The following is a 23,193-nucleotide window of genomic DNA, read 5'->3' as shown; positions in this document are numbered from 1 at the left end:
ATTAGGATGGTTTGGACACATGGAAAGAATGAGTGAGGAAAGACTGTAAAAGAGGTATGGAAGGCAGATGCGGAGGAAGTAAACATGAGGGGACGTCCTAGGATGAGATGGATGGATGGGGTGAAAGGGGCTTTGGGGAGGAGAGGAATGTCTGTTGAGGAAGGACAGGAGAGGACAGAAGACAGGGGTGAATGGAGAATGGTTGTATATGGATGATGATGTGATTCATGAGTTTGAATGGGTGGGGGGGTGTTGGAGGGTGAGGTAGTACGTGTGAGCAAAATTTGACGCAGCCCGAAGGGATTTCTCCCCGTCTTCTCCTTTTATGCATGGGGGGACGGAAAGGGGGGGTCGCCGATTTAAATGAAGCGGCCTTGCGGTGGATGTGCTGTGCCTTGCGAAACTGCCTCTGACCCAGGGCAGTGGACAAGGTGCAGGGATGACCCGTCATCCAGGAGGTGCTAAGATGGGAGGAAGGGTGGAGGGGAGTGGAGTGTATTTAGGGATGGAATGGGTGGGAATGATTTTATGCCTTTTTCTCTGTGGCTACCTCTCTTGTAAGGGGAAAAAAGCCTTGGTATATGTATGTATGTATGTATGTATTATTATTATAATTATTATCATTATTATTATTATTATCATTGTTATTATCATCATTATTACTATTATTATCACTATTATTATATCATCAGAAGTATATTGTCATTATCACCAGTCAGAGCTGGTGAAGGGGTACATTATTGTTATGCGAGGGTAAACACGACTTATCGTGTACACCGCACGTGGGAGAGGCGCAGCTGACAGGTAGTCTGTACGGTGTGGTCTAGGTGTAATATGTTGTATTAGGTGTTTGTGTCTGCCATGCAGTTTTTCTATGTGTCTCATGTGAAGTTTGTGTTTGTGTTGGTTGAGTGGACGGATGTTGGAAACTCGGTGTAGGGACTTAGCGGTTCTGAAGTCGCTCCATCGCGAACCCGTGATGAATCTGACAGCGGCATTCTGAACCCTCTGATGATCGTAGTTGTTGGTGGGACATGTCAGCTGGCACAGTCCCGGGGCCTGACACATAATCGCCCTGATAAGAGCTAGTTATAATCGACGTTTGGTGGACAGTGTTGCAGTTTTGAAGCGTCTTAGCCTCCCCAGCACAGCCCTAGTCTTCGCTCCCTGTTTGCGGAAGTGTGGGGTCCAGGCAAGGCCACTATCCAATGTGCTACCCAGCACACATGCACGGACTTCCACTGGGACGTTTGTGTTGTTTATTTTAAGAGGAGTGTTCGTGATTGTTCTGTTGGTTCGCTTGCAGCAGAAGTATACAGCTTTGCATTTCGACGTGTTGGTCTTAATGCGCCACTGTTGCTCCCATGCGTGTGCTCCGTCTAGGATGTTATGATATAGAAATAAGGCCCGTACCGCCTCTATATATACCCTGGTACCATGAATGAGATCCACTCACTCAGTAATAGCATTCTAGTTGGTTAATTACTTAAAGAGATCCACTCACTCAGTAATTAATCATTCTCATTGGTTAATTACTTAATGGAATTAACTCACTCACTAATTAAGCCCTCTCATTGGTTTATTTCTATGAAATTTCACTGTTTTACCGGGATATGGCCAATTTAATTTGAAAATCTCTCCAGTATTTCTGGAAATCAGGAAAATTATGCTTTTCATATCTTCAATAAACTTGATTGAATTTGTCTTGACAAAACTCACGGGTTCATTTTCGTTTTTATTTACCAAAAAACAATATTAAACTCACTGCATGTTCTTTTAAGTTCCTTTTAGTGTGATTGCAGGAACATGCCGGGTGAATAACTGAGGAAATAGGATAAAATCGTAATTACTATATGACATTACAGATAGCGACCAGGTACTGATATAGGGTAAAAGACATTATTTGGTTTAATATTTGATTTTAAGGACCATTGTATCCAATTTAACTATGGGACCATTCGCAGTGAGCGATTTGATACTAGACACCGCCAGATTTTGTCATTCTTGCCGGAAAATAAATACTTTTTTGGGCAAGTTTTATAAGCTTACAGAGGTGTATAGTTACAAAGGATTACAAAGGCGGAGCATGCCGACAGGAGACCTTTTGATCCATATCTAGGTCGGATGCGGAAAAAAAAATCATATTAATAATAAAATAATAAATAAAAACTATGATAATGTAAATAACAAATAAAATACATAAATAAATGCATAGGTATACTTAAATAATAAACAAACAGGTAAATAGTAAATAATAATAAATTGACATATAACTAATAATAAATGAAAATCAGACAGAAATGATAACAAAACAAAAACAAATAATATAAGATAAATTAAAATCATTACAGCATCTTAGGTATTCATCTAAATGATTCTTAATGCTTCGAACTGAACTACATTGCACTACCTGTGCAGGAAGTTTATTCTATTCATTAACTACACGGTTGGCAAAGTTGTTTCTACCTACTTCCAAATTGAATCTATTTCCGGACAGTTTGAGACCATTGTTTCTTGTCTGATTCTCATTCAATGTGAAAATTTTGTCACTTTTGATGTTGTCAATTCCCTTTAGAATTTTAAAAACCTGTATCAAGTCACCTCTGAGTCTACGTTTTTTTAGGGAAAACAGATTCATATGTTTTAGTCGATTTTCGTATGATTTATTTTTGATATTTGGAATCAGTTTTGTGGCTCGCCATTGTACTTTTTCCAGTCTGTCAATGTCTTTAATGAGATTCGGTGACCATACGGAAACAGCATATTCCAAATGTGGACGAAGTAACGATTTATATAGCTTGTTAATGAGTGATGGACTTTTGAAATCAAAAGATCGCGCAATCAGTCCCAGAATCTTATTTGCTTTCTCAGAGGCTGAAATACACTGCTTGGATGATTTGAGGTCGTTACTGATAATTACGCCGAGATCTTTTTCACTATCCACTTTTGTTAACGAATTTCCAAATAACTTGTAATCGTACTTACTGTTATTTTTACCTATGTGCATTACCTTGCATTTACTTGTGTTAAATTTCATTATTGTGTCTGAAATCTAAGTCAATTTATTTCATGATTGCAAACGGCATATAGCATTGTTTGAGCCTCTATTTATAATTACAGATGATATTCGTAAAACAGCCTATAATTGTATCAAGCCAAGCAATTTGTCATTTTCTACCGACTTCAATGGACGTATACTGATATATACTTTCATTTGAATGCACCAAGCAATCGGCAAATCCATGTAATGTATCGAAAATATAATTTTGCATCGAAGACTTAATTTTTTCGGTACGATTAACCTTCTCTTACTTTTTCTTGAATCTGACGTGCAGTCTGCCACGGCACATGCAAAATTAGTCATATTTGAAAATAGCTCCCAGCAGATCTAAGAGGTTCTTCTTTACACAAACGTCGTTCACTTCGTACGTCCGCCACCACTGTTGTTATTTTTTTTTTATCTCACTGATTATCTTCATTTACAGGACGTGACAGTGATATCCATTATTTTTCAACACTCAGATAAAATGCACACACCGAAATCAACATCCTCTTATTTCTACTGCTCATACTTACTTCAGTAAAAAATAATTGCCTATTTTTAGTTTTACCTTATAATTAAATTAACAAAGCCTTATCACACACCAGTAAGTAAAAATTATAACATTAAGAGTCATGTTTTTAATTTTGAATACATTTTTGCAGCAATTTATGTCGTATCTTTTTTTAAATATAGGTTTCCAAATTAGCTAAGTCACCCCTTTGCCTCGTGAAATCCGAGACAATTGAAAATTCTAGCGCTAATAGAAATCTACGAGCCTGACTGCGAAAGGTCCCATTACCCAAGGTCTAAATAAACAGGTCAGACCGTTTGAATTATTGTGCGCAGCTTCTGACGTCATTAGGCTGGGTCCGTTTTCTCTTTGTGAAACACTGAAGAAAACTGTGAAACGCCAAGGAAGACAGGAACTATAATATTTTATATATTATATATTATATATCATATATCATATATATTCATATATATAGACAGGAACTATAATATTTTATATAATATTTGTCAGAATATAACTAATTGCGTGGAGCGGTGCGAGCGAAGGCAACAACATACCCGAACGACGCACCAGCTTCAACTGACAGCTATAGGACCCGCGAACCCCACTTTGAACAGCCAGGTGACGTTCACGGGCCCGCTGCGCCAACTCCCTCGAAATTCGGTCGGAAGTGGTTAGACCTGTTATTCCTTAGATCTTGCCATTGCCTATGGGTGAACATTTGAACTAAAGTCGTGGTATTGTTTTGTCTGATTCCTTTCATGAAAATTTTCTACAGAGAATTATTCCTTTGATAAATTGTTTTGTCTGATTCCTTTTATCAAAAATTTCTATAGAGAATTGATTATTACTTTGATCTACCATACTACCATAATAATCATAATGCTGAATGATAATACTATCCATAGGATTCTATACTCTACACATTGTTTACAATATCATCCCCAAATGTCCCTATCATAACACTTATTATTTGCATGGAGGTATTATGGGTGGTTTAGGAGGTATTTTAGGTGGGGGTATTTTGGGTGTGGGATTTTGGGCCGAGGTGTTATGTCCTGGATTCGACAATTTTATGAGGCCGAACCTTCCGGGGTTTAAAACGTCCGCGCACGTCACGTACGATAATTGTTTAGTAAATAGTAAACAAAACCTGTGTTTTGTTTACTATTTGCAAGTGTATGGTGCTCGAAACCAGTACCATGGGCAAGAAGGTTGGACACCACAATTATTAATCTAGGTGGGTCACTGTGTAATCAACACAATGAAGTGGCAAAATCAGTTATACTTTAGTTAAATAGATTAAAGTTACAATACCTTGTCTGGTACAAGTTTGACACTCGGGTGAATAAAATAGGACGGCATCTAGAAATTAATAATAAAAGAAAATTACGTCACCGACACCGTAATGAAGGGACTAATAAATAAGTTAATAAGACTGTATGACGAATTACATGTTTAATTTTCTGTAATACGTAAGAAACTGATCTTGTCAATCTGGCAGAAAATAAGAAACGGGACAATCTCCTGTTTATATTTAAAGAAAATGGTGAAAACGTTGGTATGTCATAAGACAACAAGTACATACATACATACATATACCAAGGCTTTTTCCCCCTTCCAAGGGAGGTAGCCAAAAAGGGAAAGGCATAAAAACACTCCCACCCATTTCATCCCTAAATACACTCCACACCCCTCCCACCCTTCCTCTCATCTGAGCACCTCCTGGATGACGGGTCATCCCTGCACCCTGCCCACCGCCCTGGGTCAGAAGCAGTGTCGCAAGACAACAAGTAACAATGGAAATAAGCTTGCATGCTTTTTGTGTTATCCTCGGCATTTGTAATTGTTATTTCGATCTATGTGTTCTATATTCATTATCTACAGTCTACACTTCATGTATATTGATTCAATGCCAAATAAAATTATTATAAGAGTTTTGAGGGTGGTGAAAAAAATAAGATTTTTGGTTGTGCACCTACGCGATATAGCAATAGAAAATTAATTATTAATTTTGTAAATTATACATCAACGTAATATGCGATTTTCTTGGCGGAAATCAACAATAAAGTTTATGAAACCAATTCACTAATGAAGTTGCAGCGGTTGAATGATACATCGTTTGTTTTGATAGATGCTGAGGTCGTAGAAATGAAAGGATGATAAATTCGTCTATTGTAACCTAACCTAACCTACCTAACCTAATCTACCCTACCTAACCTAAGTAACCTAACCTAACCTACCCTACCTAACCTACATAACCTAACCTATATTTAGTAATTCAGTACCTCAAATTCTTAAGATCATCCGGGTCGTTGTCGTCACGGATGCTGACAGCCTGATTATTGTTGTGCCTCAGGCAATTAACAGGCGATGGCAGAAACCTGTGTTCTCTCATAAAGCCCAAGGAAACCCTAATGTCTTTGTAACAGCACTTATTAACATCACCTGTAGTTGGAGAATCCCCAGTACACAACGTGAAAACCATAGTCTGGCAGTGACTGGACTGGACAGACGACATCATGGCGTCCGTACCATATCTTAGCGGCTTCATTCATTAGTAGATATGCTTAGCAAGGGTTTTTGTTCATTTTTTCTGCCAAGAAAGTCGCATACTACATTCATGTATTTTGAAATATAGAATATTTAATTATCTAATGCTATATCGCATAAGTGTGCACAACTAAAATATCAATAGTTTTTTAAATTATAATAAACCAATGTAATATATGTTATTCTTAGCAGAAATTAATAATAAAGTTGCTAAAAGCTATAAACAAACAAATGTAGCCACTTTACTTGAGAGACTTTTTTTGTAGAGGTGGAGGTGGAGGTCAAAGAAAGTATACCAAATTCATTCATTCTAACCCAGCCTAACCTACCCTTCCCACCTAACTGAACTTAACCTGCATCTAGTAATGCGGTACCTGTAATTCTAGAGGTCATCAGGGCATCGTCATTTCTGACCTCCAAATCTATCAAAACCAAAATGACATCTAAAGGAGTCTACACAACTTCAGTCGTCTCTGCATACCTTATAGCATTATTTTTTTTATATTGATTTCCACCAAGAAAAATGTCAATTACATTGATGTATTATAATTTACAAAATTAATACTTTCTAATGCTATATCATGTAGGTGTGCACTTCTAAAAAACTACCAAATTATTATTTAATTTTCTATTACTGTATCGCGTAGGATGCTCACTGGCCAAGTGGGTTAGGGTGTCGTTACTTGTGGCAGAGGTCAAAATAATAACAATTCGAATCCCACCTGGGGTGAGTTGAACTAAGGGCATGGTTCATTAAATTACACACTACAAAGTCCTCTGTAAGGGGCACCATCCAAGCCTCCCAATAGGGGGGAGTTTGTGACATTAAACCAAATCATGTCGTGTAGGGGTGCACTTCTAAAAATTTACCCAGCATGGCTCTGTCCCCTATAGGGTGACCAGTGTTACCAGCCCTGTGTAGCACCTCCCTTCAACATTTTTACTGATGAGGAAGGTGGCAGTGAATAGAAAAGGATGGGACATTTTATTTGTTTATTTTAGTTATTTATTTATCTTTTCTTTTTTTCTTAGGAACATCCTAATAATTACTACAGAAACCAAAATCCTTCCCATAGAAGACTAAATGAAAATGATAGGTACATATAGTAGTTCTATGATAGAGCCATCAACCCTGCTCATCCATATCATTACATAATACAAGCATAACCAACTGTATACAATGAATAACTTTCAGCAGCATAATACTCAAATATGTACAGTAAACTTAATACCCACTATTGGAACAGGTATTGAGTTTAATTTACCACTGTGTTATGGTAGTAGTTTACACAGACCTCCCATCTGTACCACACAATACATCCACACAAAAAAGCATTTTCACACACACACACACACACACTTTCAACGAACGGACGGCTTGAAGAACGTTCTGAAGAAAAGTGCCGATTGTGGATCCCAACGCAAAGAGAAGTACCTTTTTGTATTTGCAGGGTGGGGGGAAATTGCTCGTGGGGCAGTGGGTAAGTAGGAAGAGGAGAAGGGGAGGGATTGCTGGGGAAATGGAAGGAAATGAGGATGTGGAGGACTTGGCCCAGGCAGACGGGCGTAAGGTCAACATGAAACGACCACCGGACCAGCTCAGTGATGACGAAATGGCAAATAAAAATGTAAAGATTAGAAGTATAGAGAGGAGCAATACAGTAGAAAGTGACGAGAATATGTTCCAGGGATTTAAAGAGGGTGGGGGGGACACAACCCCCCCCCCCGACTGATAAGACTAGAGGAGAGAGTTGATAAAGTGATCGAGGACTTGGAACGTAAGTTAGGTAATGTAGACTCCATTTTCCAGAGAATTGAAAGGTTGGAACAACTAGAGAAGGCTAACAGAAACTTAACTGAAGAAGTAGAGGACCTAAAAAGACAGTTAGGAAATGTAAAGGAGGAGAATGAGAAATTGAAGAAGAATAGTAATGAAAACAGAGAGAAAATAGCTACAGAAGCTAAAAATTGGAGAATAACTCAAGAAGGGAATAAGGTTTCATTCACTGACATAGTCAAACAGCAATTGAAAGAACATAATGAAGACTCAGTTATTAAAGTGATGAGACAGAAGGAGAATATAGTAAGAGAATTAGCTGACAAAAAGAAATGTATAATTATATTAGGAATGGAAGAGAAACATAACCCAGATAGAACCGCAAGAATCAAGGAGGAAAATGAAAGAGTAAGCAGTTTATTAAAATTAGTCCAGGAAGATGAACCAGAAATTATAAAGGAAATTGAGGAAAAATTCAGACTCGGAAAATATAGTACAGATAAGACCAGACCAATTAAGATTAAATTCAGGTCACAAACAACGGCAGAGAAAATTCTATCCAAGACAGGGAAACTAGCAACAAATGATCAATATAAAAAGGTATGGATAAAAAGAGAAATGAATAAGGAGGAAAGAGAGGCAGAAAAGCAGAAAAGAATTGAAGCTAAGGCAAAAAACGAGGAAAGAACGGAGTCAGAGAGGGAAACAGAGAACACAATGGAAGTGGCAGAAAACTAAGAGTGTCTTACACAAATATAGATGGATTGATAACAGGATTGAATGAACTGAATGATTATTTGAAAGAAAAAGAACCGGACATAATGGGAATTGTAGAAACAAAATTAAAAGGCCCACTACCACCCAACAGTGTAGGACATGATACATACAATTATTGGATTAGAAACAGAGAGAAAAAACAAGGGGGTGGAGTTATGTTCCTGACTAAGAAGGATATAAACGTGAAAGGTGTCATATATGGAAAGAATACAGTAGAGATGATTATGATAGAAGTGGAAGACCGAGATAAGAAGTGCAGAAAATTTGTGATCAATTATGTGCCTCCGAAAACAGCCTCATGGGAGGAGAGTGAACATAAAAGTATGTTAGAGGACACAAAGATAGCATTAACTAAAATAATGGAAGACGGAGGAAGAATAGTTATGATGGGCGACTTTAATTGCAAAGAAATCTGCTGGGAAGAAATGACAGTAAAGAGTGGTGATGACTCATGGGGAAATGCTCTACTTGAGATGATTACTGACCATTCAATGACACAATGGATACAAGAGAACACTAGGTATAGAAATGAAGAAGAACCATCGAGGCTAGACTTAATAATTACATCTGAACCTAGAATAGTGGACAAGATTGAATATAAAACACCAATAGGTAAAAGTGACCACATATTGATTGAACTGGAACTTAATGAAGAAAAATATATGAAAAGAAATGAACAATATAGAAAAGGAAGAATGATGTATGAAAAAACAAACTTTGATAAAATAAGAGAATTCTTCCAACAAGAAAACTGGGAAGAAATATACAAAGAAGAAACATCAGTGGAAGAGAAATGGAATATTTTGACAAAAATTTACAAAAAAGGAGTGGAAAAGTATGTCCCAAGACAAAAACAAGAAAAAGAATATGTAAAATGCTGGTACAACAAAAGTTGTAGGGAGTTAAAAGACAAAAGAGACAAAGCCTGGACCAGATGGAAAAAAGACAGAAGACCTGAAAAATGGAAAATATATACTGGTTATAGAAATGAATATGTACAAAAGTGCAGAGAGGAAAAAAGAAAATATGAAAAAGATGTTATAGAAAAGTGTAAAGATCAACCAAAACTATTCTACAGATTTGTAAACAATAAACTGAAAAACAAACAAGACTTGGAGAAATTAAGACAAGGAGGAGTTGAATACACTGAGGAAATGGAAATGGCAGAAATTATGAACAAACATTTTAAATCAGTGTTTACAAGGGAAAATATACAACCTGAAGAGATTGAGTGGAAAGAAAAAGTCCCCCCTATGGAAGAAATAGAAGTAACAAAGAATGAAATATTGACACACTTGGGTAATTTTGATGTCAGAAAATCGCATGGGCCAGATGAAATAGCAAACTGGATTCTGAAAGAATGCAGGAATGAACTGGCAGACAAAATACATAGCATAATAAGCAGTTCCTTAAAAGAAGGAAAAGTTCCAGAAGATTGGAAAAAAGCAAATATAGTACCTATATATAAAGGAGGAAATAAAAAAGAACCTACCAACTATAGACCAGTCTCTCTAACAAGTACAATAGCAAAAATATGTGAAAGAATTATCAAAAGTAGATGGGTAAAATACTTGGAAAAAAACAACGTACTAAATCCAAGGCAATTTGGATTCAGACAAGGACGATCATGCGTCACCAATTTAATATGTTTCTATTCAAGGCTAATAGATATAATACAAGAAAGAGATGGATGGGCTGATTGTGCATTTCTAGACCTAAAAAAAGCTTTTGACAAAGTACCACATAAGAAGTTGCTTAAGAAATTAGAATATGAAGGAGGAATACAAGGTAAATTGCTAAATTGGATGGAAGACTTTTTGCAAGAAAGAAAAATGAGAGTAGTGATAAGAGATCAGCACTCAAAATGGAATGAAGTAATAAGCGGTGTCCCGCAGGGAACAGTTCTGGCCCCAATAATGTTTGCTATATATATTAATGATATGGATGAAGGAATTGAAAGCTATATGAGCTTCTTTGCAGATGATGCAAAATTACTGAAAAGAGTGAAAACTGAAGAAGATTGTGAATCACTACAGAGAGATCTAAATAAAGTACATGAATGGAGTAGGAAGTGGGAGATGGAGTTCAATACAAAAAAGTGTAGTATAATGGAATTTGGAAAAAGCAAAAACAGAATAACAGGATCATATAATTTGGGAGAAGAAGGAATAAAAAGAGTAGAAAATGAGAAGGACCTGGGAGTCATTGTTATGAATAATATGTCACCTGAGAAACATATAAATAAGATTTTTGGAGAAACTTATAATTTAATAAGAACAATCAAAGTGGCATTTACATACCTGGATGAAGAAATGGTGAGGAAAATCCTAATCACCCTGATAAGACCAAGATTGGAATATGCAGCAACGATATGGTCACCAAGTACAAAAAAATGTATAAAAAAACTTGAAAGAATACAAAGAGCAATTACAAAACTGGCACCAACACTCTCAAAACTATCATATGAAGAGAGACTACAAAAACTTAACCTACAGACCCTAGAGCAAAGAAGAGAGAGAGGAGATTTGATAGCTATTTACAGAATCATGAAAGGCATAGAAATTATTGATAGAGAGAATCTGATAAAAAGGGATGACAGAAATACAAGAGGACACGGAAAGAAAATAAAAAAAGACAACTATAGAAGAGATTTGAAAAAGAACAGCTTTCCTCACAGAGCAATAGACAGTTGGAACAAGTTAGATGAGAAAGTGGTGTGTGCAAAAACAATACATGAATTTAAAAATAGTTTAGATAAAATGAGATATGAAGACGGGACCCCACGAGCATAGCTCCCCTTCCCGTAAAATACAACTAGGTACAACTAGGTAAATACACACACTTTCAACGAACGGACGGCTTGAAGAACGTTCTGAAGAAAAGTGCCGATTGTGGATCCCAACGCAAAGAGAAGTACCTTTTTGTATTTACAGGGTGGGGGGAAATTGCTCGTGGGGCAGTAGGTAAGTAGGAAAAGAGGAGAAGGGGAGGGATTGCTGGGGAAATGGAAGGAAATGAGGAGGTGGAGGACTTGGCCCAAGCAGACAAGCGTAAGGTCAACATGAAACGACCACCGGACCAGCTCAGTGATGACGAAATGGCTAATAAAAATGTAAAGATTAGAAGTATAGAGAGGAGCAATACAGTAGAAAGTGACGAGAATATGTTCCAGGGATTTAAAGAGGGTGGGGGGGACACAACCCCCCCCCCGACTGATAAGACTAGAGGAGAGAGTTGATAAGGTGATCGAGGACTTGGAACGTAAGTTAGGTAATGTTGACAGTATGATACGAAGAATTGAAAAATTGGAAGAACTAGAGAGGGCGAACAAAAACTTAACTAAGGAAATTGAAGAATTAAAACAACAGTTAAAAGAAGTAAAAGATGAGAATAAAGTCTTAAAGGAGAATAATATGGAGAACAAGGAGGGTTGGAAAAAAATTCATGAAAATAGCAAGGTTGCATTCACTGACATAATCAGACAGCAAATGAATGAACAAACTGAAAACTCAGTTATTAAAGTGATGAGACAGAAGGAGAATATAGTAAGAGACTTAGCAGACAAAAAGAAATGTATAATTATATTAGGAATGGAAGAGAAACATAACCCAGATAGAACCACAAGAATCAAAGAGGAAAATGAAAAAGTAAGAAATTTACTAGAATTAGTTCAGGAAGATGAACCAGAAATAATGAAACAAATCGAAGAGAAATTCAGGCTAGGGAAATATAGTACAGACAAGACCAGACCAATCAAGATTAAATTCAGGTCACAAACTACGGCTGAGAATATCTTATCCAAAACAGGGAAACTAGCAACAAGTGAACAATATAAAAAGGTATGGATAAAAAGGGAAATGAATAAAGAGGAAAGAGAGGAAGAAAAACAGAAAAGACTTGAAGCAAAGGAAAAAAACGAGATAAGAACGGAGTCAGAAAAAGAGAGATTCTATTGGAGAGTAGTGAATATGAAACTGAAGAAAGTCGACATACAAGAGAAAAACAAAAGGGAAACAGAGAACACAATGGAAGTGACAGAAAACTAAGAGTGTCTTACACAAATATAGATGGATTAATAACAGGATTGAATGAACTGAATGATTATTTGAAAGAAAAAGAACCAGACATAATGGGAATTGTAGAAACAAAATTAAAAGGTCCACTACCACCCAACAGTGTAGGACATGATGCATATAATTATTGGATTAGAAACAGAGTGAAAAAGGAAGGGGGTGGAGTTATGTTCCTGACTAAGAAGGATATAAACGTGAAGGGTGTCACATATGGAAAGAATACAGTAGAAATGATAATGATGTTAGTAGAAGACAGAGATAAGAAGAACAGAAAGTTTGTGATAAATTATGTGCCCCCAAAAACAGCCTCATGGGAAGAGAGTGAACATAAAAGTATGTTAGAGGACACAAAGATAACATTAAACAAGATAATGGAAGAGGGAGGAAAAATAGTTATGATGGGCGACTTTAATTGCAAAGAAATCTGCTGGGAAGAAATGACAGTAAAGGGTGGAGACGGCTCATGGGGAAACGCTCTACTCGAGATGGTTACTGACCATACAATGACACAATGGATACAGGAGAACACTAGGTATAGAAATGAAGAAGAGCCATCGAAACTAGACCTAGTAATTACATCCGAACCTAGAATAGTGGACAAAATTGAATATAAAACACCAATAAGTAAAAGTGGCCACATATGATTGAACTGGAACTTAATGAAGAAAAATATATGAAAAGAAATGAACAATACAGAAAAGGAAGAATGATGTATGAAAAAACAAACTTTGATAAAATAAGAGAATTCTTTCAACAAGAAAACTGGGAAGAAATATACAAAGAAGAAACAACAGTAGAAGAGAAATGGAATATTTTGACAAAAATTTACAAAAAAGGAGTGGAAAAGTATGTCCCAAGACAAAAACAAGAAAAAGAATATGTAAAATGCTGGTACAACAAAAGTTGTAGGGAGTTAAAAGACAAAAGAGACAAAGCCTGGACCAGATGGAAAAAAGACAGAAGACCTGAAAAATGGAATATATATACCTGCTATAGAAATGAATATGTACAAATGTGCAGAGAAGAAAAGAGAAAATATGAAAAAGATATCATAGAAAAGTGTAAAGATCAACCGAAACTATTCTACAGATTTGTAAACAATAAACTGAAAAACAAACAAGACTTGGAGAAATTAAGACAGGAGGGAGTTGAATACACTGAGGAAATGGAAATGGCGGAAATTATGAACAAACATTTTAAATCAGTGTTTACAAGGGAGAACATACAACCTGAAGAGAACGAATGGAAAGAGAAAGTCCCCCCTATGGAAGAAATAAAAGTAACAAAGAATGAAATATTAACACACTTGAGTAATCTTGATGTCAGAAAATTGCATGGACCAGATGAAATAGCAAACTGGATACTAAAAGAATGCAGGAATGAACTGGCAGACAAAATACATAGCATACTAAATAGTTCCTTGAAAGAAGGAAAAGTTCCAGAAGATTGGAAAAAAGCAAACATAGTACCTATATACAAAGGAGGAAATAAAGAAGAACCTACCAACTATAGACCAGTCTCTCTAACAAGTACAATAGCAAAACTTTGTGAAAGAATTATCAAAAGTAGATGGGTAAAATATTTAGAAAAAAACAAAGTGTTAAATCCAAGGCAATTTGGATTCAGACAAGGACGATCATGCGTCACCAATTTAATATGTTTCTATTCAAGACTAATAGATATAATACAGGAAAGAGATGGATGGGCGGACTGTGCATTTTTAGATCTAAAGAAAGCTTTTGACAAAGTACCACATAAGAAGTTGCTTAAGAAATTAGAAACTGAAGGAGGAATACAGGGCAAGCTACTAAATTGGATGGAGGACTTTTTGCAAGAAAGAAAAATGAGAGTAGTGATAAGAAACCAGCACTCAAAATGGGATGAAGTAATAAGCGGTGTTCCGCAGGGAACAGTTCTGGCCCCAATAATGTTTGCTATATATATTAATGATATGGATGAAGGAATAGAAAGCTATATGAGCTTCTTTGCAGATGATGCAAAACTACTGAAAAGAGTGAAAACTGAAGAGGATTGTGAATCACTACAGAGAGATCTAAATAAAGTACAAGAATGGAGTAGGAAATGGGAGATGGAGTTCAATACAAAAAAGTGTAGTATAATGGAATTTGGAAAAAGCAAAAACAGAATAACAGGAGCATATAAATTGGGAGAAGAAGGAATAAAAAAAGTAGAAAATGAGAAGGACCTGGGAGTCATTGTTATGAATAATATGTCACCTGAGAAACATATAAATAAGATTTTCGGAGAGACTTATAATCTAATAAGAACGATCAAAGTTGCATTTACATACCTGGATGAAGAAATGGTGAAGAAAATCCTAATCACCCTGATAAGACCAAGATTGGAATATGCAGCAACGATATGGTCACCAAGTACAAAAAAAATGTATAAAAAAACTTGAAAGAATACAAAGAGCAATTACAAAACTGGCACCAACACTCTCAAAACTATCATATGAAGAGAGACTAGAAAAACTTGAACTACAGACACTAGAGCAAAGAAGAGAGAGAGGATATTTGATAGCTATTTACAGAATCATGAAAGGCATAGAAATTACTGATAGAGAGAATCTGATAAAATGGGATGACAGAAATACAAGAGGACACGGAAAGAAAATAAAAAAAGACAGCTATAGAAGAGATTTGAAAAAGAACAGCTTTCCTCACAGAGTAATAGACAGTTGGAACAAGTTAGATGAGAAAGTGGTGTGTGCAAAAACAATACATGAATTTAAAAATAGTTTAGATAAAATGAGATATGAAGACGGGACACCCACAAGCACAGCTCCCCTTCCCGTAAAATACAACTAGGTAAATACAACGAGGTAAATACACTTTTGTCAGATGGACGGCGAAGATTAGAGTTCTGAAGAAAAAGTGAAATATTCGTGGACCTCAACGCAAAGGAAGTACCTATTGTATATACAGGGAAGGGGATAACTCGTGGTGTCATAGGAAAGTGAGGAAAAAGGAGAAGGGGAGGGATTACTGAGGGAAATGGAAGGAAATGAGGAAGGGCAGGACTTGGCCCAAGAGGCCAGACGTTTTGTAAACAAACGAAGGACCGATGATTCTGATGATGGGATTAACAAAATTATAAAGATTAGAAATATAGATAAGAGCAGCACAATGGAAGGTGAGGATAATAATTTCCAGGGATTTAATGAGGGTAATTTAATGAGGGTAGGGGGGGATACCAACCTCCCCCGATTGACAAGACTAGAGGAGAAACTTGATAAGATGATCGAACATTGGGAGGACAGGTTCGGTAACGTAACCAACATTGCGCAGAGAGTTGAAAGATTGGAAGAACTAGAGAAGGTGAACTAAAATTTAACTAATGAAATAGAAGAATTAAAGACAGTTAAAAGAAGTAAAAGAGGAGAATGAAGAATTAAAAAGAGACAAGAAAGAGGCCATAGCAAAAGAAGCACAGGGTTGGAGAAAAATCCAGGAAAACAGTAAAGTTGCATTTACTGATATAATTAAACAACAAATGAAAGAACAAACTGAAGACTCAGTTATCAAAGTGATGAGACAGAAGGAGAATATAGTAAGAGACTTAGCAGATAAAAAGAAATGTATAATTATATTGGGAATGGAAGAGAAACATAACCTAGATAGAACTTCAAGAATCAGTGAGGAAAAAGAAAAAGTAAGCAGTTTACTAGAATTAGTTCAGGAAGATGAACCTGAAATAATGAAACAAATCGAAGAGATGTTTAGTCCCGGAAAATATAGTACTGATAAGACCAGACCAATTAAGATTAAATTCGGATCACAAACAACAGCAGAGAATATCTTAGCAAAAACAGGGAAGCTAGCAGCAAGTGAACAATATAAAAAGGTATGGATAAAAAGAGAAATAAATAAAGAGGAAAGAGAGGAAGAAAAAATGAAAAGGAAAGAAGCTAAAGAAAAAAACGAGACTAGAACGGAGTCAGAAAAACAAGGATTCTACTAGAGAGTAGTGAATATGAAATTGAGGAAATGGACCATAACAGAGAGAAACAAAAAAGAAACAGAGAATACAATGGAAATAACAGAAATTTAAGAGTGTCTTACACAAATATAGATGGATTAATAACAGGACTGAATAAACTGAATGAGTATCTGAAGGAAAAAGAACCAGACATAATGGGAATTGTAGAGACAAAATTAAAAGGTCCACTACCACCCAACAGCATAGGACACAATGCATATAATTATTGGATTAGAAACAGAGAGATAAAACAAGGGGTGGAGTTATGTTCCTGACTAAGAAGGATATAAATGTGAAGAGTGTCACATATGGAAAGAATAGAGTAGAGATGATTATAATAGAAGTAGAAGACAGAGATAAGAAGAGCAGAAAGTTTGTAATAAATTACGTGCCCCCAAAAACAGCCTCGTGGGAAGAGAGTGAACATAAAAGTATGTTAGAAGACACAAGAATAATATTAAACTAGATAATGGAAGATGGAGGAAGAATAGTTATGATGGGCAACTTTAATTGCAAAGAAATCTGCTGGGAAGAGATGACCATAAAGGGTGGAAAAGACTCATGGGGAAATGTTCTACTTGAGATGATTATTGACCACACAATGACACAATGGATTCAAGAGAATACTAGGTATAGAAATGAAGAAGAACCATCGAGACTAGACCTAATACTCACATCAGAACCTGAAATAGTAGAAAAGATAGAATACCAGGCACCAATAAGTAAAAGTGACCACATATTGATAGAACTAGAACTAAATGAGAATATGTACAAGCGTGCAGAGAGGAAAAGAGAAAATATGAAAAAGATGTCATAGAAAAATGTATAAGATCAACCAAAACTATTCTACAGATTTGTAAACAACAAACTGAAAAACAAACAAGATTTGGAGAAATTAAGACAAGGAGGAACTGAATACACAGAGGAAATAGAAATGGCGGAAATTATGAACAGGCATTTTAAATCAGTGTTTACAAGGGAGAATATACAACCTGAAGAGATTGAATGGAAGGAGAAAGTCCCCCCTATGAAAGAAATAGAAGTAACAAAGAATGAAATAATGAAACACTTGAGTAATCTTGATGTTAGAAAATCGCATGGACCAGATGAAATAGCAAAACTGGATTTTGAAAGAATGCAGAAATGAACTGGCAGACAAAATACATAGCATAATAAATAGTTCCTTGAAAGAAGGAAAAGTTCCAGAAGATTTGAAAAAAGCAAATATAGTACCTATATATAAAGGAGGAAATAAAGAAGACCCTACCAACTATAGACCAATCTCTCTAACAAGTACAATAGCAAAAATTTGTGAAACAATGATCAAAAGTAAACGGGTAAAATATTAAAAAAAAAAAACAGCGTGCTAAATCCAAGGCAATTTGGATACAGACAAGGATGATCATGCGTCACTAATTTAATGTTTTTATTCAAGGCTAATAGATATAATACAAGAAAGAGATGGATGGTCTGATTGTGCATTTCTAGACCTAAAAAAAGCTTTTGACAAAGTACCACATAAGAAGTTGCTTAAGAAATTAGAAACTAAAGGAGGAATACAGGGCAAACTGCTTAAATGGATGGAAGACTTTTTGCAAGAAAGAAAAATGAGAGTAGTGATAAGAGACAAACACTCAAAATGGGATGACGTAATAAGCGGTGTTCCACAAGGAACAGTTCTGGCCCCAATAATGTTTGCTATATATATTAATGATATGGATGAAGAAATTGAAAGTTATATGAGCTTCTTTGCAGATGATGCAAAACTATTAAAAAAAGTGAACACGGAAGAGTATTGTGAGTCACTACAGAGTGATCTAAATAAAGTATGGGAATGGAGTAGGAAGTGGGAGATTGAATTCAACACTAAAAAGTGTAGTATAATAGAATTTGGAAAAAGCAAAAACAGAATAACAGGATCATATAAATTGGGAGAAGAAGGAATAAAAAAAAAGTAGAAAATGAGAAGGACCTGAGAGTCATTGTCATGAATAATATGTCACCTGAGAAACATAAATAAGATTTTTGGAGAAACTTGTAATATAATAAGAACAATCAAAGTGGCATTTACATACCTGGATGAAGGAATGGTGAAGAAAATTCTAATCACTCTGATAAGACCAAGATTGGAATATGCAGCAACGATGTGGTCACCAAGTACAAAAAAATGTATAAAAAAAAACTTGAAAGAATACAAAGAGCAATTACAAAATTGGCACCAACACTCTCAAAATTATCATATGAAGAGAGACTAGCAAAACTTGAGCTACAGACACTAGAGCAAAGAAGAGAGAGAGGAGATTTGATAGCTATTTACAGAATCATGAAAGGCATAGAAATTATTGATAGAATCTGATAAAATGGGATGATAGAAATACAAGAGGGCACGGAAAGAAAATCAAGAAAGACAGCTATAGAAAAGATCTGAAAAAGAACAGTTTTCCTCACAGAGTAATAGACAATTGGAACAAGTTAGATGAGAAAGTGGTGTGTGCAAAAACAATACATGAATTTAAAAATAGTTTAGATAAAATGAGGTATGAAGACGGGACACCACGAGCATAGCTCCCCTTCCTCTAAAATACAACTAGGTAAATACACACATATATATATATAATATATATTATATATATATCATATATATATATATATATACATATAAATATTATATATATGTATAATATATCATATAATATATATTATATATACTGTATATATATATATATTATATAAGTATTATATATTATATATATGTATAATAAATATATATATAATATACACATACATATATATATATATATATATATATATATATGTATATATATATATATTTATATACAAGTACAGGTACTCCTCGTTTAACGACAACTCGGAGTAACGACGGGCTTTATGACGTTTAACGTAAATCTCCCGAAGTTACGACGTCGTGTACGATAATTAAGTTGGCTGAGGCAAATTTGTATGATGTTATAAATGAACTTGTACGGTGGATATTAGCTGTGAGGTAAAGTGTTCTGAAGCTTAGGTCTACATTACCATCCTACAAGCTGCAAAAACTACCTGGGGTACAGTGTATACCGGTAGTGGTAAATTTTTAGTTTCGACCATGGGCGCAATATAACAATAGAAAATTAATTATTAATTTTGTAAATTATAATGTACAGACGCTCCTCTACTTACGTTCATTCGTTTTACGTTTTTTCGATTTTACGTTTGAACTGACTGTAAAAAAAATGGTAAAAAATTTGAGTGAATTTTTTAGTTTAGCGCGCTCTCCGTAGTTCAAACGATACACGCATGACGCTGCATCCATTGTTTACATGGCACAAACGACAGACTGAACGTGCCTTGCCTCCTCCTCCTCCTCCACCATCTCAATTTATGTTGCTTGAATTTAATTTATTTGAAATTAATGTTACAGTAAACTCGCGCTTATCCGAACGCGTTTTAACCGAATAATCGCATTAACCGAACATTTTCTCAATACGGGAGCCATCGCTTCAACCGAACGTATTTGGATCTCAACCGAATATTCAAACACCCCGCCGCCTCTTCCGCCACCCCCGCGCCACCCGCGAGCTTCACTAAGTGCTCACACGGTGGCAGTACACTCCATGTTTACACCCGATCGTCTGTTTATACTCTATAGAATATGTTTATGAACTATTATAAGCATTTCCATGTGTATGTTAAGTTTACAGGTACGAATATTGCAGCCGACATTACCGCATAAAACTCCACGGGAACGAAACATACAAAGTAGGATTAACCGAACATTTCGGTTAATCGGACATTTCTAATCCCCCTTGGAGTTCGGATAAGTGGAAGTTTACTGTATTTTACAATGTTATGTGTATAATTAATTATTTAGGGGTGTTTTATAAGATACGGTAATAGAATTTACGGATGTATAGTACAGTATGAACGGTCATACATTACTAGAATGTGCATTAACAACTTACGTTCATTTTCAACTTACGTTCGGCCGTTCGGAACGTAACTAAAACGTAAGTTGAGGAGCGTCTGTATCAACGTATTATGCAATTTAACAGATTTAGTAAATAACGAAGTCATGTCGGACGAACGGTACAACATGTTTGTTATGATAGATGCCGATGTCGAAGAAATGAAAGGATGATAAATTAATTCGTCTAACCTAAACTTAACTAACCTAACCTGTGTTTAATAAATCATTACCTGCAAATTAAATTTCATCCGGCTCGTCCTCGTTGTCGTCGTCGTGAGAGACGTTGGCAGACGACAAGATGGCGTCCCGAGCCTATGCTACCGACTTCGTTCATTAGCATATTTTCTTGTAGCAAGGTATTTTTTACTTTCATTTCCGCCCACAAAATTGCATATTACGTTGATACATTTTAATTTACAGAATTAATAATTAATTTTCTATTGCTATATTGCGCCCATGGTCGAAACAAAAAATACCCCGGTATTCAATATGGAATGTCAGCATACGCGGATTTGGTCATATACGGTAATTTTAGGAACCTAACCACCGTAAATAAACAGTAAATAAAGCTTTAATGTACTGTATAAAAGAGGGAAAATACACGAAAATAAAGATACATGTATTGCTGGACATTGTACATACAGTACATGTATGTATATGTATACACTTTCGCTTAACGACCAATTCGGTTAACGACGGCGCGCTGGTCCCAATTGTCGTCGTTAAACGAGGAGTACCTGTATATATATATATATATATATATATATATACACCCACTTTTCTCCATTTTTTTTAATCATCTCCAACCCCTGACTGACTACCCTTGCATTCACCTCTCGCACCACCCCATCCATGTAAAGATTGAACAGCCAGGGCGACATAACACATCCCTGATGGAGTCCCACCTTTACCTCAAACCATTCACTCTCTTCATTTCTAATCCTAACACAAGCTCTACTACTCTCATAAAAAACTCTTGATTGCTCTTAACAGATTTCCTCCTATCCCATATATCTGCAGTACTTCCTACAGTGCCTTCCTGTCTACCCTGTCATAAGCCTTTTCCAGATCCATAAAAGCCCAAAAAACATCCTTACCTTTTCCTATAGCCTTCTCACATATCTGTCTTACCACAAAGATCTGATCTACACAACCCCTACCTGTCCTAAACCCACACTGTTCCTCACCAATTACTCTCTCTGTTCCTCTCGTAATCCTCTCAATCAAGACCCTCCCATAAGCCTTCCCTACTACACTCAACAAGCTGATCCCTCTGAAACTACTACACTCACACTTGTCCCCCTTTCCCTTGTAAAGCGGAAATATACAGGCACTCCTCCAGTCCTCTGGCATTCTACCCTCTCTCAAACAAACATTAAACAACCTCACCAGCCAGTCCACCATCACTGCACCTCCTTTCTTCAGACATTCTGCATGGCATTCATCCAGACCAGGTGCCTTACCTGCTCTCATCATCTTAACAGCTGCTTTCACTTCATCCTTCCGTATTTCCATTTTCCTCACTCGTCACTCTTATTTTCTTAGCATTTCCCACTGCAACTATCTTTCCCTCCCTATCCTCCTTCACATTTAGCAACTCCCTAAAATACTCTGCCCATCTTCCTCTCACTGCTTTCTTTTCCATTATCATCTCTCCATCTGCACCTTACCTTTTCTTCTCTACTTGATTCACCTCCTTTTCCTCTTTTAATTTCCTTCCAAAACATCTTTTTATTGCTTTCAAAATTTTCTGTCATACTCTTACCCCATTTCACATCTACTCTCCTCTTTGCTTCCTTTATCTTATGCTTAGCTTCCCTTCTCTTTACTTTGTACCTCTCATACGATTCCCTCGTCCTAATTTGCAGCCAATCTATGAATGCCTGCTTCTCTTCTACACATTTCTTTGTTTCCTCATCCCATGACTCACTAACCTTCCTTCTTTTTCCTCCTGCCCTCCTTGTTCCACACACCATCTTTGCACACCTTATGACTCCCTCTTTGAACCATTCCCATTCCTCCTCCACTCCTAGTTCTACTCTATCCTTTACTCCCTCCCTCTCCTCTTTCATTTTCTTCTTAAACTCACTCTCCTTTTTTTCCTCATTTAAGCAGTTCACTCTAAGTACCTCCCTACCTTCTGCCCTTTTCCTCTTTCTCCACCTATTCTCCACTCTCATTTTACCTTCCAGAAAATGATCTGATATTCCCCCACTCTCTCCCCTTAGAACATGTACATCCTTAACTCTTCCTACCATACTCCTGGTCACCACTATATAGTCCATTAATGCTCTGTCTACCACCCTTCCATCCACCACCCTCTCCCATGTGTACTTATGTTTGACTTTCTTCTTAAACACTGTATTTGCTATCATCAACTCTTTCAAGACACATCTCCACCATCATTTCTCCACTACGATTTTTACCTGGAACTCCATACTTCCCAATCACTCCATCTATTGGTTCATTTCCTACCCTAGCATTAAGGTC

At 36.3% G+C, this 23,193-nt stretch overlaps 1 protein-coding gene across 1 annotated transcript in view; it reads left to right on the top strand.

Moving 5' to 3' along the window:
* The first annotated feature begins 1,168 nt into the window (after positions 1–1,168).
* LOC143035088 (uncharacterized) overlaps positions 1,169–23,193 on the top strand; it is a 34,956-nt gene continuing 12,931 nt past the window's right edge. Inside the window, exon 1 of the mRNA XM_076202026.1 lies at positions 1,169–1,192. The gene's annotated coding sequence lies outside the window, so the exon portion shown is untranslated. The remainder of the gene's footprint in view (positions 1,193–23,193) is intronic.

The sequence above is a fragment of the Oratosquilla oratoria genome, chromosome 1, assembly GCF_046742065.1.
Source record: "Oratosquilla oratoria isolate Oo_2021 chromosome 1, ASM4674206v1, whole genome shotgun sequence".
Taxonomy (NCBI): domain Eukaryota; kingdom Metazoa; phylum Arthropoda; class Malacostraca; order Stomatopoda; family Squillidae; genus Oratosquilla; species Oratosquilla oratoria.
This window is presented reverse-complemented; position numbering and strand designations above follow the sequence as displayed.